Raw genomic sequence first — 15729 nt, 5'->3', positions numbered from 1 at the left:
AGTGAGGAGGCAGCTGAGATAATTAATAACCACTTTGCTACCATATGTCATACCCTACCCAGTCTTGATCTCACTCTCCTCCCTGCTCACTTACCTTCCCCCTCCCTCCCTCCCAGTGTTCAACCATTTGAAATCGCCAACAAACTCCTGAAATTTAAATCCAAACTCTCCACGACCCCAATTGACCTTCCAATCAAAATATACAAGGAGTTTGCAGTTGAACTTGCCATCCCCCTCTATTCTATTATTAATGCATCCCTCAGACAAAGCAAATGCCCTAATGAATAGAAAACCGCATTCGTCACCTCTATCCCCAAGGTCACCACCCCACAGTCCCCTAACGACCTCAGGCCAGTTGCCATTACCCCCATACCCAGTCTACTCTGTGAAGACTTTGTTTTTGAGTGGGCATTTGCTCGAATCTATCAGTCAATTGATCCACAGCAATTTGGCATTATGAGGACCTCCCCTATATCACACTGCTTAGTTATTTTTCTGGATTTCCTGCACAAAAACCTGCAGAAACGTAAGACATCACTGGCCGTTGCCTTTGTTGACTTCAGGAAGGCTTTTGACCTTGTTGATCACTGCACTGTTATCAACAAGGCCATTGCACTAGGGCTGCCCACCAACCTGGTCTCATGGCTCACTGATTTCTTGAGTGGAGGTCATCAGGCAGTGAGGTATCAGGGTTCTGTCTCCACATTCCAACACCTCACCTGCGGTGTTCCCCAGGGGACCAGGATGTGACCACTGTGCTTCCTCATCCTGATTAACGACGCTCTGTCGGACACTCCTCACAGGTGGAAGTACGTGGATGACTGCACTGTGGGGATTACAGTGGACAACACCGCACCAGACTACTCATCGCTACAAGGCACCCTGGACAGGCTACAGGCATGGACTACGGAGAACAAGGTCACCATCAACCACACCAAAACCATAATCATGCACATCGATACCGCCACCACTCCAGTGCAAGCTCCAGCAGTCACAGTGGGTGCCCATCCTCTCCAGTTAGTGCAGTCTGCCAAACTCCTGGGTGTAACTATGGACAACAAATTGGACTGGAAGGCCCATGTAAATAACACAGTCAAGGCAGCCTCGTACCGTCTCTACATGCTACGACGACTTAGGTCACTTGGGACACCCACACCAGAGCTGAAGACCATCTATAATGCCTTCATTCTCCCCAAACTAACGTATGCGTCACCAGCCTGGTCGTCTTCTCTCAACTGCACCCAACAACGTCGGCTAGAGAAGGTACAGAAAAGGGCCTGGAGAATCATGCTCGGCGCAGACTACTCCGGCTACATCAACGCTCTCTCCACCCTGGAAATGCCATCCCTCAGTGACCTCCACCACCAAGCACTAGCAAGGTTTGGCAGTGGACTACTACACCATCCTCGTCATCGCCACCTCCTGCCACCGGCAGTCCTCCACCCACCTCGCGCAGTCTGCCACTACAACAAAATTCACCCCATAAGCGCCCGCACCGATAGATATAATAGCACCATCACATCTATTGTTAAAATAATAAACATAACCTGATTTATGTACTGTACAGCCCTGTAAATGTATTCAATGCATATCATAATGTCTAAATCAAATGTAATTTTGTATATTTTCATCCACCGGCTGCAACTCTATTAATAAACCATTTATTATTATTATTATTATTATTATTATTATTATTATTATTATTATTATTATTATTATTATTATTATAATTGTTATTATTATTACATACATACGTACGTACGTACGTACGTACGTACATACGTGCATACATATATACATACATACATACATACATACATACATACATACATACATACATACATAGAATATACGAGTATCTCAGCCCTGGACTAGAGAGCATTATCTTAAATCGTCACCCAAGAGGACGATGACTAATGCACCTTCCCCATGAGTGAACATCGTAAAAGGGCTGAGAAATATTGTGCCTTTTCACAGGCATAGTCGCATCAACATAAGATTCGCCTGTAATTTATTCACCTTAAGATTAACCGCCTTAACGTCAGCCTAACTTTAACTAACCTAACCTAACCATCTGTGGGTATGTGAGGATTTATGTGTGAGTGGGGATTTTTGTGAATGAGTAAAATAGCTTCAGTTACATTTTTGGGTTCCTCACCGTCATTGACTGAGCGAATGAGCCAGTAAGTCATTGTTAGTCACGTATGTAGCTTCTGACGGTGTTTTAAAATATACCTCGAGTTACATAGAATTAAGACGCTTAATCAGTAAAGTATTCTTAGGTTGGAGAAGGAGGAGGAAGAGGAGGAGAAGGAGAAGGAGGAGAATGATGTCTCACCTTACAACCCAATTTGCTTAAGTGGCTACCGACCATTACCTGTTAGGGGGTCTTGGCGGGGTTGATCAGAAAGGGGTCTTGGGGTGGGGGGACTGGAGGGGGTAAAAAGATCCTTCAACAGGAGCTTATTCTCGACGGGGGCTCAACCTCGATGTCAGCTTATCCTCGAAAGTAGCTCATGCCTCGATAGGCGCTTATCCTTGGCAGCAACTTATCCTTGACAGCAACTCACCCTCGGACGGCAAGAGGGCGTCGTCAAATTGTTCCAACCCTTATAGGCCCTAAGTCATAATAAGCTCTAACCTAACCTAACCTAATTAGCAGTGGTGGGAACAAATGTATAATGGGTGTTATTCCTCATAATCAAATTAAGTTTAGTATGAACTATTAGGACGGTGGTTCATTTATCAACGCGAAAAAGAAGTGATTTGTCATCGCTGGATCTTTTTGAGATTCTGAAAATTTACACGTAGCAAATTCTCAGCCATGTTGAGTGAGGAGGTGACAGGGATGTAAAATTTACTGTGTGGGTGTGGGTAAATATTGTAGTGTAAAAAAGGCATACAGATTCTCACTTTCACACACACTCACTACTACTACTACTACTTTTTTTTACGTGGCCTCAATCCTCCCCCTATAGCCACACCTTCGCCGCCATTTTATTACCTTAAAATTAAATATCCTAATACATAAGTAGCTATCCTATCTGTGTTGAGTTAGTTGAGCAGCAGATCTATGCGGCATTCAGTGACTGTTGCCTCATAATCAATATCTGCAAGTAATGTCAGCTTTGGGGCCGATGCTCTCGTTCCCCTGAGGCACAGCAAAGCCGACCTAAGGAGAGAGAAGGACATTCGATATCTCATCCAGGCTGTAACATAACTTCTGGGCTGCTGCTTCTGCTCGGATATCACCTCCGCGAGTCTGGCGTAGAAGCATCTTGCACTTGGTCCCATCCCACCAGAGGTTGTGAACACTAGAGGAGTGAAGCTGCCTTGATCAACGTTCCGAATTCTCTCCCCATATGCCCTTATCTTGTCGTTCTCGTTCCTCCTGTGTGCAGCATCGAGAGCTAAGTTACGGTGACATGCGGCCATGGGATCAAAAATCTTGATGTCGAAGGAGGCTCGCTGTCCCCGCGTCCAGAATCCTCGAGCACTGACGTCAACACGGGCTTTGTTGGATGTGTTTGAAGTCCTATGTTGGAAATTATCACCGTCCAAAAGAAGGAGGGTCGGTTCTACCCTGACATCACGGCAGATTTCCTTCAACGTATTTGCTGTGAGAGCCCTTACTTCATCATGCCTCAGCAGCCTCATGCATTTGAAGCCCCCTTTCTTGTACACCATGGCGTGATCGACGTCATAGGAAGAGCCACACACGCATTGCGAGGGCAAACCTTAGAGCATTGGCATCTGTAAATTCTTCTTTATTGAGACTGAAACCATTTGCCCTTATCGGTAACGTAGTTAACCAGTTCGAGGCGCTCACCTCCTGCACTACAGCTACTTTTGTTTTCAAATTCTCTTATACTTGCAGCAACAGTTGCTGCGACTTATCACTTTGGCCGTGCTGTCGTTCTGTCGAAATGGACCTTCGAATCTTGTTTACTTCACTGGTATCCACCTCCTCTGTTACGTTCTTAGCTATTATGTGGTCCATGAGGGCTGCCGTGAGCTTAACTGAGTTTTGATGTTCGGTTGCAGCAATCTCCTCTGGATTGGTCAATCCCATTCCTCCCAGTCTCGGTGGTAGTGCAAGGAGTGATCTTTCTGCTGGGGTTAAGTGAGGGTGTTTCACTAATTTGGGAATGAAATTGACACTGATAGCTTCTTCCAGAGGGTGGAGGAGGGGGTCCGATATCAGGGATAGTGTGCATCAGGTAGTCCCAGCGATGCTTGACTCCATGGGTGAATGACGCAAAAGACTACTACTACTACTACTACTACTTTGCTGTCATTCGGTATCGAGTATGACGATCAGCCAGCTATGGTAAGATGATATGGGTTGTTAGGGATGTCATCTAGGTTAGTGAGTTTTGACGTGACTAAAGAGCCCGATACGAGATCGGCTGTTTCGTCCGCATTCGTTCCACAGGTGGAAGGCTCCATCTACTATGGGAGGGGCGGTGTCAGCGTCTTTCTGTCGTTGGCGCTTATCTGCCTCGGTTTGCAGTCGGGCTAACTCAAAAGTATTGACACCTTCTCGTGTGGTGCTCCTCCAAGCGTTACGATGTGGAGTAATCGACTCCCAGGTGAGGGGTCGATTTGGCATTTTTTCAGGTTTGTCTTAAGACTATCCTTATACCTTTTCAGTTGCCCGCCAGCGTTACGTTTACTATTCATTAGGTGACTGTAAATTAGCTGCTTTGGCAGTCTACTGTCGTTCATGCGGTTAACATGGCCAGTCCAACGTAGTTGTTCATGGATAATAGTAGCCTCGATGCTCCTACAGTTGGTGTCATCAAGAATGCTGGCATTTGTTCTCTTGTCTTCTCAGCAAACTCGGAGGATGGAACGTAGACTACGTTGGTGAAAGTTTTCAAGGGCCTTGAGGCGCCTCCTGTATGTGACAGATGTCTCACTGCCATATAGTAGGGTGGGCAGGACCACTGCTCGATATACGTGCAACTTTGTGGATAATTTATGCCCTTTATAGCTGAAAACACGATTTCGGAGTCCGCCCAAGGCATGAGATGCACATCTGATCCGATGCTGAATTTCTTTATCGATGTCTGCGGTGGTGAACCGAGATGCCGAAAGTGGTCAACATTAGAGAGTGTGTCGTATGATATCAAACACCTTCAGTAATCAAGGCTTTATTCAACTCATAAATCCATATACATCTGCAGCAGAACAAAACAAAATCCAATAAGAACAAGAGAACATTTAGAGTAAAGGTAAACTCAAACATACTTTATTCCATAATTTGACAGAGTGTAGTACCATTAAGTTGGATAGATGGTGGAGGTGTGCCTGATCCAGGGGCAGGTTGAAAGAGAATCTGAGTCTTACGTACTATCGTGGACAAAAGTTTGCTCCCTGTAGTGAAACTGAGACACGGGAATGAGTGTCCGAACTCACTTACCCTGATTGTTATCTGGTGCGGGGTGTGCTGTGCGGGTCGATACTGCTTCAGTTTGGGAAAGAGCGAACTTTTGTCCATGATAGTACATCCACCTCAAGGCTGAAATGTGCATACGCGTCTGCATAGGTGTTCAGGACCTCCTGTACGTCGTGTTCAGTGTGAGTAACAAGGGTGAGGTCGTCTGCATACTGATGTTCAGGAATGGAAGCTGCCGAAACCTTTGTTCTTGCCTGGAGTCGTCCTATGTTGAAAAGATCCCCTTCACCCGGTACTCGATGTTCACCCCACTGGCTAAATTGGCACTGGCACGAGCAAGGAACGCAGCCAAGAAGATGGAAAAGAGAGTTGGTGTCAGTACACACCTTTGTTTAACCCCTGTTTGGATGGGGAAGAACTCAAACTGGGAAACGTTGTGCAGAATACTACCGTTCATGACATCGTGGAGTTGCCTCACAATGGCGATGAATTTTGGTGGGCAGCCAAAACGGCTGAGGGTCCACCAGAGGGCTTCCCTGTTGACCGACTCGAAGGCCTTGGTTAGGTCGATGAAATCTATGTCCAGGTAACGAAGCTGTTCTCTGCCCCTTTCCTGTATCTGGCGGGCAGGAACGATCATGAGAGTGGTGCCACGTGATGGTCTAAAACCACATTGAGATTCTGGGAGGAAGTTTTCCGCCTCAGGAAGAAGTCTGTTTAGGAGGACCCGAGCGATAATCTTGCCAGCAACGGAGAGCAGCGAGATCCCACGGTAGTTGCCACAGGATTTCCTCCTTCACCAATATATTCTCCTGCTTTATACACCTTTGCTGGGATTCCATCCGGCCTTGAGGCTTTGTTATTTTTCATCTGTTTAATGGCAGTAGCTACCTCATCCATGGATGGAGGATATCTGAGGTGGGTCAGCTCTGGATGCTGAGGGACCTGCTGGGTAGTCAGGACATCCACATCGGTGTTTCGATTGAACAATAAATGGTAGTGTTCTTTCCAGCGCTGAAGGAGGCATTCGTTGTGTTTAATTATGCGGTTATCGTCAGATGAGCGAAGGGGGGGCTGTGCAGCGAGTGACTGGCCCATAAAATGTTTTAGTGGAAATGAAAAAAATTCACGCATCTTGTGCTGATCTGCAAGTTTTTGTGCTTCACATACTTTATTTTTAAGCCAGTCGCTCTTTATATTGCGAAATTCCCGCTGGGTTGCCACTTTCTTCTTGCGGAAGTTATCAGCTTTGGTCCGAGACTGAGTGTTGTTCTGCCAGTCAGTAAAAGCAGCACGTTTATCATCGATATGTAATTTGATTGCCGTGTCATTTTCATCAAACCAGTCCTGGTGTATTCTTTTGAACTGGCCGAGGGTCTCTCTGCAGGTCATTGTAATAACAGTATTAAGAGTATCCCATTCGGCACTGGGATTCACGTTGTTTGCTGTTGGGTTGTTTACAGTAAAGGCCCATGCTCGAGCTGCTCTCTGAAAGCATGTGCTATGGCTGGATCCTCCAGACGCTTAGTATTAAAACCTCTTCTGGAGGCTTGCTGCCTTCGCCGTTTTGGGGCAACGTGAAGTGAGAGCTTGGATATGACAAGTCGATGATCAGTGTCACAGTGGTCTGAGCCACGCATGGCACGGGTGATGAAGACATCTTGGCGATCTCTTTCTCTGACAATGATGTAGTCAATGAGATGCTAGTGTTTGCCACTATCCCTTAAACTTGTCGGCCTGCCTAAACAAGGTATTGGTGATAGTGAGGTTATGAGCAGCACACTTGCTGAGAAGGAGTAGGCCATTGGGATTACGTTTGCCTAGTCCATTTCTCCCTATGGTTCCCTGCCAAATGTCAGCATCTCTGTCAACCTTTTCTTGTCTGGGGATAAAGGTTAGCACTCTGTTGAGGTCAGCATAAAAGGCCTCCTTGATGTCATCCTCTGCATTCAGTGCTGGGGCGTATGCACTGATGAGGAAGGCATAACGTGAGTGATGCAGTGGGACTCGAAGCGTCATGAGGCGCTCGTTGATCGCAATAGGCTTTTCAGTTAACCTGTGCCGGATGCGTTGGCGGATGGTAAGGCCAACTCCATAAATACGGGTTCTCTCCGCAGCAGGACCGGATTGCACTGTTGCCTTGATCCCATTGCATAAACGACCATCTTATCTGTGCCTCCCATGTGCAGAGTTGTGACTGGAGACTCCTGGCAGTCATTTCTGCATGTCGCTGTCGCCACTCGTCCGTCGACATCGGACTTTTGGGAGTATAAGGGGTTTGATGATGATGAGTCGTATGAAGAGCTGGGTGATGTCTGCACGTGAGTTGATTTATTTGGTGAGGCAGGAGCGCACACATCTTGGCCCTCCCTTTTCCTGATCTAGTGCTGCAAGTGTTGTTCCGACTGGGGAGAGGGAGAGTTGCAATAGACTGCCAATAGCCCAGTTTGTTGGGATTTGCCATAGTAGCCTGTCCATCAGGCATTGCCTTCGGTCCGCCGGTGTAGTCGTTGGGTTTCCATGGCGGTCACCTCTATGCCTACACTGCTATTGGGGTCTTCTTGGAGCTTTGTAAGCATGTCTGCCTGATGCAGGGCTCCACGGCAGATTTTTCGTTTGGGGTTTACTCCCGTAGCCTTATACCTGCCAAGGTTAATTCGCAAGGGCGGGGCGGTGGTTGGTAGGCGCCAGGACGTGTTCACATGGCAGTGAACCTGTGCGCCATCCTTCTGGGACCCACTGCTACTCCGAGATCCCCTGCTGATCCAGCCTGGGCCGACGAGGCACCCAGTTACCGTGTGTTGCCACGAGGAGGCACAGCAGGAGTCTTGATGGTGAAGAGGCTGTGTACTGGCAGGGGAAGACTTATGCAAGTTGCTTACCTGTTCGCCATGAGGGCTAGCCAGTGGCGGCAGCTGAAAGCGAGACGGAGCAAACAATGCTGCCACGGTAAATGCATTTCACCACCCTGTATAGTGCGCGCGCGCACACACACACAAACACACACACACACATGTAAACACTCATATTATTCACAAATAAATAGTACCCGTAATCACAGACAGACAGGCAAAGTGACAGACAGGCAGACAGACAGGCAGACAGAGAGACAGACAGACAGACCATCCTATGTCATTACAGTGTTACGGTTCTCGAATATTTATGAAAGAAAAAGAATCTCAGATGAAATATGAGTTGCAATTAGTGGCCCACACAGTCATTGGTGTTTACTTGTTTTTGTTTTTCGCATTCATTAATGTGGCGATGATATAAAAACTGGGAAGTTACTACTACTACTACTAATTACTACTACTACTACTACTACTACTACTACTACTTTACTACTACTACTACTGTACTACTACTATTACTGTACTACTACTATTACTGTACTACTATAACTACTACTACCGCATTCGGTCTGCATTGTTTTGTCCCATGGAATGAGATCTTCGGCCCCAAATCCGACAACTGTCGCAGATATTGATTACAAGGTAACAGTCAGTGAATGCCGCATATAGAAATGCGGCTTAACTCACTCAACACAGCTAGGGTAGCTACTTTTGTGCAGGATATTTAATATTTAGGTAATAAAACGATGGCGGTGGTGTGGCTAGAGGGGGAGGCTGGAGGTCACGTTAAAAAAGTAATAGCAATAGTAGTACTTGTTGTTGTTTTTGTTGTTTTTGCTGTTGTTGTTGTTGTTGTTGTTGTTGTTGTTGTTGTTGTTGTTGTTTTTGTTGTTGTGGCTATAATTGCTTGTGGTTTGTCGCCGAAAATAAAACCAGGAGTAGCAAGTCTCGTGTTTGGGTAGTGCTTCACCTGGCAGTAAGAGAATAAGAAGGTCTTGTTGGATTCATCTAACTCTTCGCTGAAGGTGAACTTTGTGTGTGTTTTGACGTCTGGCCACTAGTTCTCTGTACAGCTCATATTTAAGGGTAGGTTAGATTTGGTTTGGTTTGGTTAGATTAGTTTAGTTTAGGTTAGGGTATGATAAGTTTGGTTAGGTTAGGTTAGGTTAGGTTTTGTATGGTTAGGTTACGTTAGGTTGAACTAGGTTAATTTAGATTGAATTAGATTAGTTTAGGTTAGGTTAGTTTAGATTTGGTTAGGTTAAGTTATATTGTTAGATGAGGTAAGTTTCGATTACGTTACGTTAGGTCAGGTTCATACTGGATGGTGTTCCACTTCACACAACCAATATGGTACTAGAATGACAGAGAGAGAAACTTCGGGGCAGGATCTTGTGTTGCATCATATTGTAAATTTTGTTGATGTGTTTCCTGACCCCACAACCTGGCCCCAAGACGTCTGTATGGTGTAAACTGTCTCCATCAATATTATGTTTAAAAAAAAAAATCCAGTTCATTTTTTATTCTATTTATTTCTATATTCCTTTTTTCAATATTAGTTTCGTTACTTGTTTGTATTTTCTTTTATTTTTTCTCTTTATTGGTATTTCGTATTTTTTAGTCAGTTTCTGTGGTTGAAAATGTATTATTCTCTTTTCCTCTCTTCTGTTACTATCTCCACCACCTTTAATTATTCTTCCTCTTCACTTTTTTACTTATTCTCTTCTCGTTATACTTCCTTTACTGTTTTTCTCTTATTCCCTTCATTCAGCACCTTCTCTTTACCATCTTCAGTATCCGGACTTAGCAGCAGGATCTAGAAATACCTCATAGGATCAACTGTATCTCACCTTATCTCTCCATATTGGCACTATCGTCTCTCCATATTGGCACTATCGTCTCTCCATATTGGCACTATCGTCTCTCCATATTGGCACTATCGTCTCTCCATATTGGCACTATCGTCTCTCCATATTGGCACTATCGTCTCTCCATATTGGCACTATCGTCTCTCCATATTGACACTATCGTCTCTCCATATTGGCACTATCGTCTCTCCATATTGGAACTATCATCTCTCTATATTGGCACTATCATCTCTCCATATTAGCACTATCGCCTTTCCATATTGCCACTATCGTCTCTTCGTATTGGCACTATCGTCTCTCCATATTGGCACTATCGTCTCTCCATATTGGCACTATCGTCTCTCCATATTGGCACTATCATCCTTATTCTCATCTTCGTTGACACTTCATTCTTTCAAGATTTTTTTAAATTGGCACTATATCACTTTTACTGTTATGCTATCTTGTTGACACTTCATTCTTTCAAGATTTTTTTAAAATTATCTTTTACTGTTATGCTCTTGTGTGTGTGCGTGTGTCTGTGTGTGTACATCTCTGCCATATGTTCCCCAAGTGTTTACAATATTGTTTCTCTCTCTCTTCCGCCCTCCAGCAAAGCAATACTGTCCTTCCTCTTACACTCTCCATGACTGCCGTAAATAGGTGTACTCTTTTGTGAGTCTGAAATGAATAGAGACAGACAAACATAGAAGTAGAGAGAGAGTGAGACACGAACGCACACACAAACACACACACACACACACACACATACACACATACACACACACACACACACACACACACACACACACACACACACAACAATAGACACAAACACACAAAAAGACAGAAAGAGAGAGAGACAAGCTGCCAGACAGACAGTCAGATAGATAGACAGATAGATAGAGAGATAGATAGATAGATATATTGATTGATTGATTGATTTCGGACGGAACCTTTTATTACAGTGTCACACCGGACGTCAACTTTTATTCAGAGTTTGTTGGTAAAGTTAAGGGGTTTGTGACAGCCATTGTTTTACCCTTAATAGTGTTTTTAAAACGAAACTGAAACTTTCCTTGTAACATAACCTAAACCTAACCTAACCTAACCTAACTGAACCTTACCAAACCTAACCTAACTGAACCTTACCAAACCTAACATAACTGAACCTTACCAAACCTAACCTAACAGAAGCTTACCAAACCTAACCTAACTGAACCTTACCAAACCTAACCTAACAGAAGCTTACCAAACCTAACCTAACAGAAGCTTACCAAACCTAACCTAACTGAACCTTACCAAACCTAACCTAACAGAAGCTTACCAAACCTAACCTAACTGAAGCTTACCAAACCTAACTTAACGTAATCTTATCTAACCTAACCTAACCACCTCTATCTGATTGATGTGTAAGTTCTGTGCATGAGGGAATTATTTTATCTATTTTTTTATTTTAGGTGGAATATAATGCGTTCAACAGTAAAAATTCTTTGGTTACTTTTGTTATTGTTTGATGCAGTTAAATTGATATTATAATTCCCAGGAAAGAAGGTGTTTTTATATGCTATTTTAAAACAATGTTTACCTTCCGAGCATTTTTATAGACAAATGAACATCTCTTTTGTTGTGACGTCACAGGTGTGTTATGATGTCACAGGTGTGTTATGATGTCACAGATGTGTTATGACGTCATAGATGTGGTATGACATCACAGATGTGTTATGGCGTCACAGGTGCGTTGTCTCTTATAAAAGAAGGAAATGCATCTGTTTCTCTGAATTATCTTCGCTTTTTACCTTTTTTCGGATAGTTAGAACTAAAATAAATCAAAATTTAATTAATATCCTTCATTTAGATACGGCGATATAATGTAACCAATATGATATAAATAAAGATGGCGTCTTGGTCCATACATGAAAAAGGATCTTTGTATAGTAAAATATGTACGTATATGTATATTATTAAGCCAGGGCGTGGCTAGTAGGAAAGAGATCTGTTGTAGGAGTACCTAGGCCTAAAAATAAAATTGGCAGTAAGCTTACGAGAGAACGGCGTCACCCATTAAGACTGTAGCGTTAGTCCTTTAGTGATTAGGTTAACTCAGATTAGGTTCGGGACAAATAAAACTCGAGCCCAATCCCTAATCACCCGCGAAACACAGTGTGATTGGCTTTTGGCTGCGTTAGTCAGTGTATATATTCCTTGACCTGGCTGATTACTACCTTCTCGGGAGGAGGATGTTCCTTTCTGAGTGTGGGTTAACATTGTGTTGCCTTTCACAGTCACGATTTGTCGGAGGTATGTTGATATACTGGCAAGATATACCACCACAGCGTTACACCACCCGACAGTGAACAGGGAAACATAATACAGGGTCTGTCTGTGACTGTACCTAATCCTGAATATAAAATTACCAGTAAGCCTATGAGTGCTGCCTTCCCTCCTTCCTCTCTTGTACTTCGGGGAGTAGGTGGGGAGGGGGAGTTCGAGGAGTGGTAGGGGAGCTTGGGGAGTAGAGGGGAAACTGGGGGGAGGTGGGAGAGCATGGAGGGGGGTTTGGCAGTAGAGGGGGACTAACGGAGAGGAGGAGGAATTGGGAGAGTGGAGGGTGAGTTTGGAAAGTGGAGGGGGAACTTGGGGAGGAGGAGGGGGAACTAAAGGAGCGGAGGTGAAAGTTGGGGAGTGGCGAGGGAACTTGGGGAGAGGAGAGGGATCGTGAGGAGTAGAATGTGAACTTGAGCAGAAGAGAGCTTAGGGGAAACTTAGAGTGGAGTGGGAACTTGAAAAGTGGAGAGGGACCTTGGGGAGATGAGGAGAACTTGTGGAAGGGAAGGGGAAGCTGGGAAGTGGAGAGGAACTGGGGGAGTGGAGGGGGAACTGGGAAGTCGAGAGGGAACTTGAGGAGTGTAAGAGGAATGTGGGGAGTATGTCTTCTCATTGCATTCCGGATACACTGATAGAGGCGGTGGGGTTCCTTGAGTTATATGGGAGGGGATATACTTCCCTCTCCTCCCCAAACACCCGGGAGATTGGGGAGGAAGATCAGCTTTAATCTCCTCTTCTTCAAAACACATCAAGTCCCATCCCTCCTTCACTCTCAACCCCCACTAAAAAAATAATAATAATAAATGAATAAAAATTTTCTTCTCCTAAATTAATTAATAACCACCCACCCCCCCCCCCAAAAGGGAAAAAGATTAAAAGCCTTTCCAATATCCAAATTAATTATCCATTAAATTAAGATAAATACATGAATAAAATCACTCACGTCAGCCAGAAGCCCGTTACAGGCAGTGTGGATACAGTACACTGCATACGAAGTCTTCGAGACACAAAGACTCATTGTGCCCGGTATTCCACTCAACCATCTTCACTTCCCCATCTTGTAAAGTTACGTACCCATTTACAGCTGGGTGGACTAGGGTACCTCGAGATCAAACTAACGACCGCTAGAACAAAAATCGAGAGCTGTAACCACTCAACCACCGTAATAGATGCTTAATGGTGTTCAGAAGTTCCTCGTTGGATTACAAGAGATCTGGAGAGCTTCGTTGTATTGCTTATTAGACACTGAAATTATACTCTGTGTGTATTAATCTTTAACTCTGATTGTGTGTCTGTGTGTCTGGTTCTTGTGTGTGTGTTTTTAATGTTCTAATAATTATCGGGTTAGGGAGAGAGATACGCACTCCTCTATGTATGGTCATTGAATTAATTTTAGATGGAACCTTTCTCAGCGTCTTAGCTACACGTACGGTAAGAGGAAGTGAGGGGGCCTCTCTCTCGTCTTGTCTTAAAGGGAGAAGTAGGTGAGCGTTACCAGCCATCCTAAGCCCGAGAGACGTTATAGTGACAGAGAGAGATAGAGTGAGTGAGAGATGTAATGAGGAGATAATTGAGAGAATGTAAGAGACTTAATGGTGAGAGAGATAGAGAGTGATTGAAAGAGAGAGATAGACAGACAAACCGACAGACAGAAAGAGAGGATGAAAGAGAGAGAGAGAGAGAGAGAGAGAGAGAGAGAGAGAGAGAGAGAGAGTCCAGGACTGTTCATTATCTCAGACATCAATGAGGATTCAGACACCGCTAATAATCGTAAGTAAACACCTGGCGCTCTGACGTCACACAGGTAAGGGTTCGTCCTATCGTCTCCTAAGATATAAGGTTAATGAAGTCTATATATCACTCAAATTCTGTAAAGATGTACTAGGAAACGTGTGTAAGAGAGAGAGAGAGAGAGAGAGATAGAGAGAGAGAGAGAGAGAGAGAGAGAGAGCATATCCCAGTATCTACCTCCACCACACTGCCACCATCTTGGGTAGAATCTCGCCAGCCTCAGTCTCTCCTTATCTCCAACACGAGACAAGGTAATTTCCGGATCCGCACATTGACCCAATACCTAAGTTACCATAATCACCTAACCTAACCTAACCCAACCTAATTGTGTCCGAGATCGATGCCTTTGTTGTATTATTAGTGGTCTGCGCCCATTTTGATAACCAGATCAATCTCCCTCCCTCCCTCCCTCTTCCTCTCCTCCCCTCCCCTCCCTTCCGCCCCCCTCCCCTTCTCCCCTCTAGTCCCCCCCTTCGCTTTGCCTAGTCACCCTACTCCCTCTCCCCCTCCCCCTCCCCCTCCCCTTTCATTACCCCCTTTTCCACATAAGTTCCTCCTTTCCCTGTGCTTAGCCTTCCTACTCCCTTCCCTAATCTTTCCTTACCCTTTTCTTCTTGCCCTTCTCGCTCCCTTTCCTACTTACCCCTAACCTCCCTCTAGCTCCCCGATTCCTTCCCCTGTCCATTTCTTACACCTCTATCCTCTCACAGTCCGTTTCCCTTCCCATAATCTATTCCCTAGCCTTCTATGACTTTCTTAACCTCTCCAAATTTTTCCAAGCATTCCCTAAACTTCCCTAGCCTCTCCAAATATTTTCTCTAATCTTTCCTTTACTATTCATATCCTCCCTCTAGTCCAGCTAACCCCACCTCTTACCTCCGTCCCCTCACCTCCCCTCACCTCCTCTCCCCCCTCAGTCACAGACTTTGCATAGAAACGAGATCATGTGTGTTTAGGCGTGAGAGTAATTTACGTGAGCTGCCCCCCAAGAGAATGACATCTTCTGACGACCTTGTTTACTCAGTGATTGTAGCTAGTTATGGGTAGTAAGGCCGTGGTTAAGAAGAGGGGCGGGGGAGTGAATAGTGTTTGTAGATTGAGAGGAGTTATTAACAAAGGTTCAGAGGGTTTTGTTTATGTGGCTAAGTATTTTGTATATGGCTATTGGTGTGGTTGTATGAGTTAAACAACGCGGCGTCCCAACAGGCCGAGCTGATAATGGCTTGTTAAACTAATAACGTCTTGTAAGATCATCCTTAATTCTGAGGTTGAATAAGAGTGGCCCACTCCGCTGTCAGACCGTTAGTTTCGGTTCAGCGCCTGTGTTTAGGTACGAATGGAAGACGGATTCACAGCTTTGGTAGGCAGTATGATCTAATTTTTCATGGAACCCACACATTCACAACATTGCTAAAGCTGCCTCCCAAAAGCTGGGAATGTTTTACAGATGCCGTAGCTACTTCACTCCTGAGCAGCTGCTACAGGTTTATAAGGGATTCATTCGCCCTAC

The sequence above is a fragment of the Homarus americanus genome, unplaced genomic scaffold, assembly GCF_018991925.1.
Source record: "Homarus americanus isolate GMGI-L3 unplaced genomic scaffold, GMGI_Hamer_2.0 scaffold4060, whole genome shotgun sequence".
NCBI lineage: Eukaryota > Metazoa > Arthropoda > Malacostraca > Decapoda > Nephropidae > Homarus > Homarus americanus.
This window is presented reverse-complemented; position numbering follows the sequence as displayed.